At 36.6% G+C, this 13,165-nt stretch overlaps 1 protein-coding gene across 6 annotated transcripts in view; it reads right to left on the bottom strand.

The window, feature by feature from the left end:
* LOC139964147 (3'-5' exoribonuclease HELZ2-like) overlaps positions 1–8,004 on the bottom strand; it is a 51,507-nt gene extending 43,503 nt beyond the window's left edge. The window contains exons 1-2 of one of the 6 annotated variants that reach the window (XM_071965526.1): positions 7,777–8,004; positions 5,635–5,737 (exon numbers count right to left, since the gene is read on the bottom strand). The gene's annotated coding sequence lies outside the window, so the exon portion shown is untranslated. Of the gene's footprint in view, positions 1–25; positions 175–578; positions 633–5,634; positions 5,901–7,208; positions 7,513–7,776 lie in introns of those variants that run through there. The other 5 variants (XM_071965527.1, XM_071965521.1, XM_071965524.1 and 2 more) reach the window with 5 other exon arrangements.
* Positions 8,005–13,165: the final 5,161 nt, after the last annotated feature.

The raw sequence follows: 13,165 nt of genomic DNA, 5'->3' as shown, positions 1-13,165 counted from the left end.
AAAGAGAGAGTATATTGTAACTCACCTTACATCTACTACTAACATCTGCTTAATACTGCCAGTTTGGAGACTTATCTAAATATATGCATGCAATGAAAATATAAGAATATACAAACGTGTATGTATGCTTTGACATACTGTGATAAAGCAGTACCATGAACCAATCAATGGTGCATCAATAATGCCCTTGTGCTGATACAAATTATTCTGTGCATAAAAACTCCCCTGCATTTCATTGGTGACACAAATAAAAGATATTAACGATTTATTAATGCTAACTAATACCAGCTGTTGGAGAATAGAGAATATATATTGTAACTTGCCTATGAAAAACTGATTAATATGACCATTTTGGAGAGTGCAATGGCGAATTTAATAATAAGTCATATAGAATGTATAAACTGTACTAGCTTCCATTTATTTTGCGCGTGCGTATCTCTATATAAGAATGCATGACCACGCTATAACACATGTTAGTTATATCTCCTTTATTATATAGAAAACAAACGATAAAGAACTAAATACATGCAAACTAGAAGACTTTAAAAAAAAACCCGGAAAATTATAGCTATACTTACAGGAACGATACGCTCATTAAAGTATAGGAACAGTCCAAGGAAGTTTAATAAAACATTGTGTATTTACGGCAACAAACATGGAAAACTTGCAACTTAACATATTTGCATTACATATTCTTTAAACTGTGTGCGCAGTTGTGTTTTTCTCTTGTATTTTACAGTGTTGGGGTGTTAGTCTGTCTGTCGACATGCCTGTGAATGTTACAGTTCGGACGAGGTAGCTGGTCGGTAATTGTCAGCTCTGTCATGGAATTTGATAGGTTTGGTTGGATCGTCGAAGGTGTCACCTGTCCCTTCTATCAGTTTTGTTGCTTTCAATTATGAACCCATATCGAGGTGCCACCATTCTTTGAACTTTTGCTTTGGTCTAATCTTTGTGGGAGTCCTGTACTGGCATAATCGAAGGACATGTCTCTGTCTTTGTTCATTCGTGCTTGTTGGGTTACCTGAGTTGGTAGTTTTAGTTTCAAACGTGTCTTAGTCAAAGGTATAGTTGTGTTTTTGTTGTGGGACTGAATTCACAGTCTTGCGCGAAACTCATGTCAAAACCCTGTGATGGAGTATTTCGGTAGCTGAGGATAGCTTGATAAGGGTCTGATTTGGCTTTGTGAGCTTTCTGAGAATGGTTTTAGCTGTTCTCACAGCTTGTTCAAAATGACCATTACTCTGTGGATATTCGGGTGATGAAGTCTTGAGGTTAAACTGCCACTTCTTTGCACAGTTCAGCAATTCACTGGATGAGAACTGTGGTCAATTGTCTTACATGCAGGGTGTTGGGATGATGCGCAAACTGTGCCTTCAGCTTGTATATCATCGTCAAGCTACTTGTGTCTGGTAAAAAATCGATTTCCCAGACTCTGAGTAGTTTACTATAATTAGCCATTCCCATGTGAGATAAATGAAACATGTGCAACATTCTCGATGGAGAGTTTTTTGGGATAACCACTCTCTCACGTAGGAAGATGATGCTATCCTGAACTAGCAGTTCATGTCTGCAACGAAAGTATGGTACCAATACATATCAGGAAGTGAGTCCTTAGGCTATGGTCGTCCTTTCTGAAAGCCTTTATGGCTATGAATGCTTATTTTTATATTCACTGAAAACTTAGTAGAAAACATCTCACTGAAAACTTGTTAGTAGAAAACATCTATCTGTCACCCAAAACTGTTAAATGGTGATATTTTCTATTTATCATTGGCTAGTCATTTGACAATCCACCCTTTAGTAAGACTGCGGTTCATTTTTCACCACTGGTCACTTCTGTACCTTTCAAAGTTATTAGTCTGGAACATTAGCCTGTGTGTTACGTAATCAATTCGCCAAGCCTAGCAAAAGGAACATTTCCGAGTTTTACGCTGGTTGAGAACAACCTCCTGAGTTCATTAAGAGAGGACTGCATACTAATAATATGAGCAATCTGCTTGTCTACTGTCTGGCGTTCAAAGTTCAAGTTTTACTGCTCTGAAACATTCACACACAAAAGCCTGTATATTGCACAGGCTACGGCCAATTTAAACAATACATTCCATAATACAGTGACTGCCACATTCCTGCCGTTCCAGTTAACCAATCACTAATTTACTTTTCTTTTATTATACCTTAGTATAGAGTCCGCTCTTCATTTCGTTTTATATATTTGTTTTTTCACATCATGGTACAATGATAAAGTCAAATAATAAGTATAACAGAGAAAGCAAGTGATCTAAAAACCCTACAAACCAAACAATACAAAAATGAAGAATCTTCCAAACGCCACCCTCTATCGACCCCACCAAAACACTATTAAACCTCATCCTACCACCACCCAAAAGAACACAACAATTGCGATTAATAAAACGTTGGCGGTTGAACGTCCTGCCTAAAAGAAGCAGCTGGAGGTTTAACTTAACAAATTACGGGGAAGTTATTCCACAATGAGGGAGAGCAGGAAGTGAGACTAAACTTACTACGAGAAGTTGAGCAGAAAGGAGTACGTAGATGACTATAGCCTTGCTGCCTGGTACAATATTTATGAATAGAGTCATTGGTAATATTTAAAGTATAAAATGTATTTGGGAGAAGATTATTATTAGCAAGGTAAGTAAATGAGATCATCACATGGAGCGGAGAACGTATATGCCTATCTGCTCTCTTCCGAAGAGTGTACAGCTTGTTAAGATTGGTCTTCGAGTACCATACCAGAGGATGCAGCAATACGAAGATGAGGATCGATAAAGCTTAAGTAGGTAGTCCTTAGATCGTCTTTGGGAAAATATCTTTAACTTAAAAAAAAAAACCGGTGCCTTCCAATCATAAGGTCCCTGGTTCGAGTCACTCCAAGATTAAAGATGAACGATAGTGATTTTTCAGCATCGACGAAAAAATACGATTTTATTCAAGAGTATTCTAGTTGGTTTCCATATTACACATGTGAAAATTCAAGTCAATCCGTTGTTGGGAAAAGCTTAAAAAAATTCCTAAACTCGTTGATTTTTTAAACAAACATTGGGCTTTTCGCGAACAGCGATATGATGATCACGTGATCTACAGTGATATGTGACGTCATTATGATGATAACAAAGTGAGCTCGGTGTAGTGTACTTCAGCAGTGTGCACTTAGTGTGTAAGTTTAGTTGCAACCTACTCTATACTGGACTCGACAAACAACCTAAACCAGAGAGGAGATTTGATACACTGCGTGAGACATTTAACGGTGTAATTTTAATAAGGTGTTATTGTTCCTGCTTTTTCTTGTCGTTTTAGTGAAGCCGACTGCCCCAATGTAAATTACAGAATAATCGGTCACAGAGCCATCTCGGGCCCAATTGAAATTTGCGTGTGGCAAGGTCACTAAAGTAAAAAAAGTTTGAAAGATTGATGCTTTTATGCCGCATTATTTATATATATCCCGATAAATGCAACAGTAAGTGTTGGAACTGGAAGACATGTCAGACGTGAACATCCTAATGACTATGTGAGGAGAGAATCCACGTGCAAATTTCAATTGGGGCATGGACGTCGCTTAGGCAGAGTCTTTTTGGGCAGAGATGTGTTCATACCCTCCAAACCACTTTAAATGTAATACGAATAGGAAATGTGTGTATGCTCGAGCGAAACAAAACATCGTGTATTACTTACGGTAGCGCACACTGTCACTTATGCACAGTGTGAAAGTACCGTTTGCGGACCTACGTGAAGTTGGGCTAGAATACGATTCCTCCTGAAGCCCTAACCACGAGGCATGCATATGAATAAACGCAATAGGCATTGCATGTTGTGAGAAAATTGTTCGAGCTAGACTAACTACTCGATTGAGTTCAAATGCGGTTGTATTTCAAGCTCAATGAAACCTGTTGGATTTAATGACGCACGGAACAAGGAACGTTTATGTTTTACAGTAGGACTAGTGCATACAAGCGAATCTACTTTGTTTAGAACTTTGGATTTTCTTTCGGATGTTATACTAAACTACGTTGGAGACTATCATCACTATTGTTATTGTGCCAGTTTGACTGGTAAGTGAGCACACTCATACATCACTCTGTATAAAACCCGCCAAAACGTGATCTTGAGATTAACGTTACTTTGGGTCAGCTTGCGAGTTATCTCTTCAGATATTGGGAAATCGTTGCGAAATCGCCGCAAATTTCGTAAAAAAAAAACTTGTAAACACGTGGTGAAGAAATCAAGAAACACCATGATATTCATTATCTATTTATGTCTTGAACATTACGCCGGAAAATAACAATTATGCTGACACGAAATGCACGCACAGCTCCGTACTGAACAATTCACAACAGAAAAGATCATCACAGTGACGTCATTCACTGACCTGAGGGCTGTTCAAGGTCGTTGCAGTGTTTGCAAATTCCTAAATTACGGAGACGAAAAAACGATGTTTTAATTCCCTTTTTTATAACTTTCCGGTGTGCTATTTGGAAAATTAAACAAATATGTTGCTTGGTAACATATAAACTACATTATATATGAAAATGAGAGATTTTTTTTCTGTCACTATCGTTCTACTTTAATGTACAACATCCAGTTACAGAGTTGTTGGTAATTGACAATTCGTAAACATTGACGTTAAATATGAATGTAACATACTGATTTCGGTCAGCTCGCGGCTTTGATAAGCCAATGAGGCTTTTTCGCGAGTTCCTGCTTGCAGTAGGATCTAAAATACATACATACATACATAACATGTAGACAACATACCCACACCTTCAAAACCTATTTAGAGTAAAAACTAACTAAAATACGAAATAGTCAATCCCCTTATGCTTTTGTGTGACAACTTAGTAAGAAGTAAATTGTGACCAATGGTATCAAATGCTATTGGAAGGTCTAATCAGACATATATACAATTTTCTCCAGAATCAAGCACTCTGTGAATTTTATTAATTGCATTTGCCATTGCAAATAAATATGGCAATAAGTACTTACTAAATAAAGCATCTTCCTTTTTAAAAATGGGAATAACTTTTGCAATCTTAAACTGATCCGGAAAACAGCTGAATAAAATGAAGTATTGAAAACGTGAGTCAGAAGTTTCACAATGATTTTTTTCAGGCCTGAGGTTGTCAAAACCAGTAGATGTTTTAGTACTTAAAGAAGAAACGGCAACATTGAAAACTTTGGTTTGAGACACAGGAAAAAGAAACACAGAGGAAGGATTGGGAATACCTAGGAAACTAATGAAATGTGTAGTGGACTCAATGGAACTTGCCAAGTAAGGACCAAGACTGACAAAAGAATTATTAAAGGCATCCTCAATTTCATGTCCGTCCGTAATTTCAAGTCCATTGCTAGAATTGAAACTGTCGGGAAAGTTAGTAGCTTTCTTTTCATGTAGAATACCATTGATAATGATCTATGTTCCTTAAATTTCATATCATTTTTATTTTCATTAAATTTGGTAATAAAAACAATTCCTGGCTATTCTAAGGAACAAGATAGACATCTATTCATATGTGTTGATCATAGAACACAAAGTTCTGTTTGACAACTTTTTCGAATAAAACACGTGTTTAAATTGGTGAAATAACATGCATAAGAAATACTTACTCTACGCACCTTTTGGAACAAATTAGACATATCTACCAGAGGACATGCATGTGCAAGAGATGTGTCCAGGCATCTTCATGGAGGTAACAGGAGGTCGATTAGTTGGATAGGTCTACAGGGAAAAGAAGAGGAGATCGATGAAGGTTGAAATCTAACAACACGGATATAGTAATCCAGTAATGAAAGGATGCTGAACTAGCAAGGAGAGTGGTTGATGGAAATTATACCCCAAGGCTGACGTGCACTACTCTAATTGTGGTGTGATTCCTGCACAAATTTACTGTCTATTTCCGCATTTTGGGCTCTTGTGTGTAACACTCAATCACATAATAACCGTAAGGTGATTTACTCCCCCCACACCCCCACACCCCCACACCCCCCAAAAGTATATATTACCCCTTTACACAATTATGAGCATATGAAGAATAAATTAACAAAAACAACATGTCCCGTCTCTGCAGATGCTCATATTAAAAATATTACTGCACAATGTATCAGGATATCCGCAGTTAATTGCCATACTTTTTTTTGACACTTCTATACAACAGTATACACACACTGTATAGTACCATCCAATTGGATGATTATCATGGCAGAGAATCAATGATTCTTTTTGTGATGAAGTGTCAGAAGACACCTCTGGGAAAGGTGGTCTTGATGCCGTAAACATATTCATATACATTCTATGGTAAATAGACAGAGTTGACTATGAGGGTTAACAAAATAATTTGGAGTAATGTTTTCATTGTGATGTACTCATATCCTCTGAAGGGTATATATACAGTCCACAAAGTCAGATTTACATTAATGCAGGTAAGCTGTCTATATATCTGTGTACATATCCTTCTTATGAATCTATTTGTTCCAAACCATGACATGACATGAGAATTTGCAATATTTGTCTGTGTTATTCAGTACGTTAGTAGGTAATGTTTTAACAGATCCATAGACAATGTGCATAAGCTTCACAACATTTGCAGTGTCATGAATACTAATTAAGCATTGGCAAGTCAAGGACCTACAACAAGATGTATGACGAGTTGTTCATTTGAAATCTAACAGACATGGCTGTGGTTATTAGCTCAGTTGGCTAAACTAAATTTTAATTTGCCCATGTTTTGCAAAAGGGCTAAGATCTGTAGAGAAAAGTACCTTATCATACATATTTATGTAACTGTTATAATTTCATCAGCACTCTGTGGATAGGCATTGATTTTTTTTTTGTGCTTTTGAAGAACACAAAATGAGGTGTTAAATTCCCATAAAACGTACGGTGCTGTACAGCTGAATTTAGATCAAGAAAATATTTGCAGATCATATTGTTACTTAATTGAGTCACACCATTTCACACCACATTAAGTGGTACGTACTGCTTGTATATAAGTTTAGCATTCAACCCACAAGTGGTTTAATCTCCTTTAAGCAAACAACGAACAATATCCCATTATTAAACATGGGCCAGAAGCTCTAAGATCACATGGAAAATAAGCAGCACTTACAGTTAGCTAATTAACCTATGCCTCATTCTCAAGATCACAGGGGGGAGCCACACTTCAAAGTACTAATCACAGCAATAGACTTACTGTCCTTCGAGGGGAGACTCCAAAGAGGATGGATCTATACAACTCCTAATATCCCAAACAAGAACAATATTATCTTGTTTTCGTCTAACACACCACCTCAAATCTGAACACAATGTTCAGAGAATAATGTATTTTGGCTTGCTTTTTTGCAATAGTTGTCCAATTTTGAACCCTGTGGATTGAACTTCCCATTGGTAAAGGCAGAGTGACAATCTTCAGTAGTTTTGACCTCCATGTTTGTTGATCTTGGGACGGATTCGATCAAATATTTTCTACTTCCTGATGGCATGAACTCGGCAGTCCAGCTCTGCAGAGCTCCATTTGGTGTCTAAGTGACAGGCAATGTTGCTCCCTAATTATCAACATTATTAGGGTATTCAAATGTATCTAGTCCTGTCAGAATCGGTCCTCTTTTCAGTAAGCCTAAAGACAGGAAAGACAGAATAACGTTTAGGAATCCATTCCTCAAAAAAAAGATGATGTTTAACAATTTGTTACAATTGCTATTCAAAGATATTCAAACTACAACATTTTAGGTCAGAAGTTCGTCATACTAAATGGATCCTACCTGTTGGCCAAAAAACCCCATCATGTACACAAGACTCAGCTAGGTCACAGCATTTAAAGATCCTACCCCTATGGACGGCCGGATGTATGGTGAAATAAAACATAACAAAGTTTTACATGCGTATTGTCCTTTTGTAATGTTCAAATGTCCTATGACAATTACTTTCACAGTATGCCCTAATAAGCTTCTATCTATGGCTCTTAAACGGCTTTCTGGTCACTTCGCCCAACAACCTTTCGCCCAACTGCCATTTCGCCCAACACGCCTGGTCATTTCGCCCAACCAGCCTGGTCATTCCACCCAACCAGCCTGGTCATTTCGCCCAACCTTGTTGGTCATTTCGCCAAACCATTTTTTTAACTAATATTCAGTCAGAATAATATTACTTTTTCTATTTCACTAGTTCAATTTGATTTATTTTGGATTATGTTACTTCGTGGTAGGTAAATAAAGTGAGGTCCGCTCGATGTCGATAGGAGTCTAAGCAGTTATTTCGGGTATAATGGGAGGATTACACTACTTTAGGCGATTACGCATACAATGGAAGTTATTTTATTACACAAACAAAGTGGAATCGGTGTGGAATAATATCACCTTTTGTATTTCACTTGTTCAATTTGGTTTATTAATCCACAGCTATTGTTCTGCTTGATGACTTAGGTCAAGCGTTTATCAAGTCCGCCAGGCATTAATCAAGGGTAATGTTCACAGCAGTTAGGCATTTATCTAGTTCTACATAGTGTTAATTTAATGTTATACAAACAAAGGGGAATCGGTCTCCATAAAAACCTATCAAACCTAACCTCTAAAATACTGATCTATCCTACCCACTAACAATTCCCGAACGTTTCCTTATTAAATTAAAATATATATATATATATATATATATATATATATATATATATATATATATATATATATATATATATATATATATATAATACATCAATGTAACCACATATGTAATCACATATGTAATCAATTTAACCACGACTTCAAGTTTCCTTAATATTCGGTTCGTATCCCGTAACGTTAACAATACCCGAACGTTTCCTTACTACTCATATTTAATCAAGGTTGGGCGAAATGACCAGGCTGGTTGGGCGAAATGACCAGGCTGGTTGAGCGAAATGGTAAGGTTGGGCGAAATGGCAGTTGGGCGAAATGGTTGTTGTGCGAAGTGACCTGCTTCCCTTAAACGTATGCATGTTTAAGGGTCTGCTGTTTTTAAGATTACGTAATCGACCTGCCTTGGTCGTAAAAGCACCTCCTTTCACTAATTAGTCTGCAAAGCCTGCCTTTCCCCCCCTTTTATGAGGGTCTTTGTGTGAACGCTGTATGATTCAGAAGCTATGCATGCTAATTGTACAGCCTGGGGTCGAGTTACGACCGTGGTAGGTTGATTACGTAATCACAAAACTTTCCTAGCTATAGCGTGCTATAATTGGAGCCAATAAAGCAGATCTTTCATGTTTACCTTGTCATAAAGTGCTGTGGACTGCCCTTAATAGCATTTTGAAAGCCTTCTGGTGGTTCTCAGGAAATTTCCAGATGGCCACATGAGGTTTGTGGGTGACTCTTACGCTCTAAGCTGTATATCGCTGCTAAAAACATTGCACTTTGCCTATGATAATTACAAGTTGATTACAAAATAATTACAAGTTCGCGGGTAACCCTGGCTGAAGACAAAAAAAAAACTTTAAAAAAAACACATAAAGGAAAAAGAGTACATATCTTTTAAAAAAGTAAAATTTCACAAGAAAAGTTTCAGAAACAAAAGGATAGTAATCAGAGAGCATGATCTCAATTTTAGTCACAATCCCAACCAGTAATGATGTGCGCCACCCCATTGCCTATATACTCACGATTACAAGGGCAATGTCAATGGCTATTTTTTAAAACTTCAGGGTATACGTGTCACACGGACAGCCACGGCCCAGCGTGGGAAGGTTGCTGTAACATTGACTTTTATAATCAGTCTTGCTGGAAATATTTTGAACAATTTATTGCCATTCTATATTTCCATTTTTTTTTTGTATGTTACTAAACGTTTCTTTCATGTTTCCTGTAAAGTGCGGGAATGCTGGATTCCCTTCAACTGACTCAGTAATCCCGAAACGAAAACATCTGTCTGCTGGAAATCCCTGCATCGTTTTCTTGCATTCGCGATAAGGTTATACTCAATGCACAACTTATTCACTTGACCTTATAGAAATAAAAAATATGAAAATCAGTAGAAAAATTACCAATTGTGTACGAACAGTAATGTGGTAGATCTTTCAAATTTTACGAAAGATCAAGCAAAAAACTTGGAATGGCATATTGTGCTAAATGCAACTAATGTCATGTAAACCCTTATCAGACACAAATGCATTCATTATGCCTTCACTTTGCATACAGCATTGCATTCAGTTTGCATTCAAGACTACAAATCTGAATGCATTCATTTCGCTTTGCATTCATTTTGCCCTTAATAGTGCCGAAATATTTACATGAGCTTAGCCTTCGAATGCAAAATGAATGTAAATGTTTAAATGAGCTTTTACCCTCAAATGAAAAATTGTCCTCACTCTGAATGCAAATATTGCATTCACCATGGATGCAAAGACTATTCAATAATACATGAATGCAAAGTTTCCATTCACTCTGAATACAAACATTGCATTCACCATGCGTTAAAAGAATGCATTCAAAGCATTATGAATGCAATGATTGCATTCACAATGAATGCAAAGCTGACATTCACTATGAATGAAAAAAAATGTCAAATTGTTCAAGCACTTTGGTGCTCAAGTTTTCAACTTGAAACAGCTATCTTGACCTATCAATTTACATTATAACTACACATACAAGGCAATCAAATGAATGGTTTCTACACTATAACTTAAGAGATGAAGGGGTAACATGCATACAAACAATAAGTTGCATCAGTCCCACCAGGAAGGGTTCAAGATCATGCCAGGAGTCCATCAAGACTTAAAAAGGTTCTGTGGCATGTTGGGTTAATATTGAAGATTGAAACTCATGTTAAAGCCTTTTTCAAGTACATCCCCTCTTCATAATACAAACAACAACTTGCTTCCAAGTGTGACGTTTATTCCTTGGTAATATATTCACTTCTTCTTTCCTCCTTAAACATAACCAGGTTTATTTTCAGGAGTAGCTGCAGTATCAATATCCAAGTATTTTACAACGTAATAAATTGAAAAGGAGCTTCTGGACATCTAACATTTAATTTCAACTCTAAAAATATTTTTGTTAATTCAACAGTATTGCAAGCACAGAAATGGAACAGTAAACATTGAGGTACAAACTGCATGTGCATATACAAGAAGTAGTGCTGACGTGACAAACTTGATCCCAGTAAACTTTGATGGTAGAAGTTTGTTATAGTCACCAATTGCAGACAAACTAGGCTATTCATGTTCTAAAAGGTGACCCGAGGCTCTAGTACACCCATTTATGAAGGTAGCATAGCCCATTAAAAGCCCCATTTAATTACACACTAAATCACAAAAGTAATATGGTCTCTAAGTCTACAGAGAAGTTCTCACTAGCTAAACGCTACCCATCACCGGATAGCGGACGAGGTGGCCTTTAATGGCACCATCAATTTTCCATATCATGACCATGTAGAGGTTTTGCTATCCGAGCCGTATGTTTTCGTCACCTATAAACAAACCTCTTCACTCAGTAATAAACAATTTTCGTACGCTACTAACGTGAGGCCTAAAGGGATCTACAATTGCCTCAATGTTTGCACCACATGTTTTCCTATTCATGTTCTTTAAGATGCAAGCCACAGATTTAAACAGATTCTGAATGATAACGTATCAAAAAGGATGTTCTCCTACTGCATTTTGGCACTAATATTGAGATAGGAAAACATCCGGTGTAAAGCGGGGGGGGGGGGGGAAGAAATCATTTTCTAGAATTTTGCAAAAAAAGAAGAAGAAACACAATCCTTCCATAGTTAGGTGTGTAACAAATAGCCGACCAACCTAGGCTGTTACGGATCTCACTAACTACAAAAACACAACTAATTGTTTTTGCGGAGTTGGCGTTTTTCTACAGGAACATGTTAACAGTATGCAGTATTTTATCAATCAATACACCATGGAATATTCTGGACTACGTCCCTTATCTTCACAGTTTGTCTAATGTAATTTATGGATTATTTACAACATGATTTTATTATCTTATAAGCCATTTTAATTGGAGCGATGTCAGAATCAAGGCCGTGTGGATTGTTTTTCGGTTTCAGAGGTCGTTTTTCTTACTTATAGTGTTATCGTATGAACGTTATCTGTGGAATTTGAGATTAATGAAAAAGTTTGTATAAAGCACTGATTGTTTATAGCTAATGTTGTTGGCTTCCATGCTGCATCATGTTATTTTTTTATTTTATTTTTGGAGATGGAGGCTATGCCTGCGCACTGTTGGGCAGTGAACATTTGTTGAAGGGCCCTTAACTAACTTTTAGGAAGTCCCACGGGTGGTGCGCATAACAGTAGATGCGAATATGGATTAGTTGCTGCTGGTCTCACGCTGAGGTATATTCAAAAACATTTCTCATCACTGATTTTGGACTGGTATTATTTTGTTAATTAGTTATCTTGTGATTATCCATTTATTGATTTTTAAAGAACTCACATACAACCTAACCGTGAAGATATTACGTCATCAGTAAGATTTAAAAGCAAACAATTATCTCACTTCTGTCATATGTGCAATTCCATGGACATATATAGACTACTTATTCATGCACTTTAACATTGGATTGTAGTTTCTATCTGTATTCAACAAATTGGTCTTAATTTCAACTGCTTTAAACCTATACCTTGTTTCCTCTATTTAATTTCATGAATCTACTGTGGTTATTGTTCAGTGCATGAATGTTCGGTTTATTAACTTACTATACAACACTGTTTGCAAACTCTTAATTTAAGAACTAAACTACTGTATAATGCTTTGTTGTGCTACAATGTATACAGTTCTATGATTTTGTTTATGTGACATTTTCTGTTTTGTTACTTTGTAATTTGTTTACAAATGTTTTGATTCTTTAACGTTTGAACATAGAATTCCATTTGTTTACTTTTATCATAGTTTTTATTTGTTACATTTATTTTGATCATAGAAGTGTTACTTTTACAAGTATTTAACTTGTGACAAATTCTGGGCATCATTTGATATCATTTGATTACTGCATTTACTGTATGAAAAACTGTATGGGTTGAATGTGTCTGTCACTCAGGGGCGTGCCCAGATCTTCGGAGGAGGGGAGAGTGTAGTGTTTTCATATTTTCTGTATTTTCTCAAACAAATTTGTTTACACCCATTGTATTATTAGATGCCAGTAATAAGAGGGACTTATGTAATCTTTGTA

Source organism: Apostichopus japonicus, chromosome 22 (genome assembly GCF_037975245.1).
Source record: "Apostichopus japonicus isolate 1M-3 chromosome 22, ASM3797524v1, whole genome shotgun sequence".
NCBI classification, from domain to species: Eukaryota; Metazoa; Echinodermata; class Holothuroidea; order Aspidochirotida; family Stichopodidae; genus Apostichopus; species Apostichopus japonicus.
This window is presented reverse-complemented; position numbering and strand designations above follow the sequence as displayed.